General features: G+C 61.2%; 1 long non-coding RNA gene across 1 annotated transcript in view; it reads right to left on the reverse strand.

The window, feature by feature from the left end:
- Positions 1–1,719: 1,719 nt before the first annotated feature.
- The window catches only part of LOC114071996, a 2,838-nt gene continuing 1,996 nt past the window's right edge, over positions 1,720–2,561 (reverse strand). The window contains exons 2-4 of the long non-coding RNA XR_003574116.1: positions 2,466–2,504; positions 2,229–2,256; positions 1,720–1,760 (exon numbers count right to left, since the gene is read on the reverse strand). This is a non-coding gene — a long non-coding RNA (uncharacterized LOC114071996). The remainder of the gene's footprint in view (positions 1,761–2,228; positions 2,257–2,465; positions 2,505–2,561) is intronic.

Raw genomic sequence — 2,561 nt, forward strand, 5'->3', positions numbered from 1 at the left:
TCCCGTGGAATTCCATCCCACCTTGACGGCCAGGATGTACTCCTGGGGGGGCAGGAGGCTGACGTCGTTCTTGAGCTGCAGCACCGCCCGCACCAGCCCCGTCACGTGGCCATACACGGCGTCATCCCCCCGATCCAGCGGCACCTGCTGGGAATCACAATGGGAACAGCGGGATCACAGTGGGAACAGGGAACAGGGAACCAGCCCCGTCACGTGGCCATACACGGCGTCATCCCCCCGATCCAGCGGGACCTGCTGGGAACGGGAACAGCGGGATCACAGTGGGAACAGGGAACAGTGGGATCACAATGGGAACAGTGAGATCACAATGGGAACAGCGGGATCACAATGGGAACAGCGGGATCACAATGGGAACAGGGAACAGCGGGATCAGAATGGGAACAGCGGGATCACAGTGGGAACAGGGAACAGGGAACCAGCCCCGTCACGTGGCCATACACGGCGTCATCCCCCCGATCCAACGGGACCTGCTGGGAACGGGAACAGCGGGATCAAAACGGGAATAGCGGGATCACAATGGGAACAGGGAACAGGGAACCAGCCCCGTCACGTGGCCATACACGGCGTCATCCCCCCGATCCAGCGGCACCTGCTGGGAACGGGAACAGTGGGATCACAGTGGGAACAGCGGGATCACAATGGGAACAGCGGGATCGCAATGGGAACAGCGGGATCACAGTGGGAACAGCGGGATCACAATGGGAACAGCGGGATCACAACGGGAACAGGGAACAGCGGGATCGCAATGGGAACAGCGGGATCACAGTGGGAACAGCGGGATCACAGTGGGAACAGCGGGATCACAGTGGGAACAGGGAACAGGGAACCAGCCCCGTCACGTGGCCATACACGGCGTCATCCCCCCGATCCAGCGGGACCTGCTGGGAACGGGAACAGCGGGATCACAGTGGGAACAGCGGGATCACAATGGGAACAGGGAACAGCGGGATCACAATGGGAACAGCGGGATCACAATGGGAACAGCGGGATCACAATGGGAACAGGGAACCAGCCCCGTCACGTGGCCATACACGGCGTCATCCCCCCGATCCAGCGGGACCTGCTGGGAACGGGAACAGCGGGATCACAACGGGAACAGCGGGACCACAATGGGAACAGGGAACAGTGGGATCACAATGGGAACAGCAGGATCACAATGGGAACAGGGAACAGCGGGATCACAGTGGGAACAGGGAACAGGGAACCAGCCCCGTCACGTGGCCATACACGGCGTCATCCCCCCGATCCAACGGGACCTGCTGGGAACGGGAACAGCGGGATCACAGGGGGAACAGCGGGATCACAGGGGGAACAGCGGGATCGCAATGGGAACAGGGAACAGCGGGATCACAATGGGAACAGGGAACAGTGGGATCACAGGGGGAACAGGAACAGTGGGATCACAATGGGAACAGTGGGATCACAGCAGGAACAGGGAACAGCGGGATCAAAGGGGGAACAGCAGGAACAGGGAACCAGCTCCGTCACGTGCCTGTACACCGGATCATTCCCCCGGGCCGAGTGTGATCCAGGCTGGGAATGGGAACAGGAAACAGCGGGATCACAGGTGGATCACAGGGGGAACAGGGGTTGGGCTGGAGGATGAGGATGAGGATGAGGATGAGGATGAGGATGAGGATCAGGATGAGGATGAGGATCAGGGTGTCCCAATCCCAATCCAGGGGGTCTCACCTGTGCCCCGAGTCTCGGAGGCTTCTGGGGGGGTCCCGTGAACTGCGCTGGATCCGCAGGGAGGGGAGAGGAGGGGAGGGAAGGACAATCAGTCCAGAGGCTCCCACAGAACCCCGGGAATGCTGCAGGAGCCCTGGGACACCTGGGAATGGTGCAGGACCTGTGGGAATTCTGAAGGACCCCTGAGACCTGCGGGAATGCTGCAGGAGCCCTGGGAATGCTGCAGGAGCCCTGGGAATGCTGCGGGACCCCTGGGACACCTGGGAATGCTGCAGGAGCCCTGGGAATGCTGCAGGAGCCCTGGGAATGCTGCGGGACCCCCTGGAATTCCACCCCCCCCTCCCAGAGCAGCGTGTCCCTGTCCCATCCCACCCATCCCGCCTTCCCCCCGGGATCCCCTTTCCCGGGATGCTCCAAACCCGGGAGGATCCCAAATCCCATTCCCGAGGCTCCTCCCGGCCCCAGAGCCGGGGGGATCCAGGGTGGGATCCCTGGAAAAACCCCCAGGAACTCACTGTAATCCGTCTCCTTCTCCGGGAGCAGCTGCGGATGGGAGGGAAGGGAAAAAAACCGGGAATTAGAGACACAAAATCCTGGCTGGGGGCGGGAAAAGAGGGAAGAGACATCGCCATTCCCTCCTGGAACTTCCTGCGAAAATCCAACACCACCCCCCCCCAGCACTTTCCAGGATTCTCATTTCCCAACTTCCCATCTTCCCATCCCGGGATTTTGGCGGGGCTGGGATCACTCACCGGGGGGAGGTTGTTGTTGTTCATGAACACCGTGGGGTCCTGCGAGGGCAGAAACTCCGTGAGAGACCCGGAAAAGGGGGAAAAAAGGGGGGAAAA

Source organism: Empidonax traillii, unplaced genomic scaffold (genome assembly GCF_003031625.1).
Source record: "Empidonax traillii isolate 1590-97213 ecotype Southwest subspecies unplaced genomic scaffold, ASM303162v1 scaffold2506:size22891, whole genome shotgun sequence".
In the NCBI taxonomy this organism is placed as follows: Eukaryota; Metazoa; Chordata; class Aves; order Passeriformes; family Tyrannidae; genus Empidonax; species Empidonax traillii.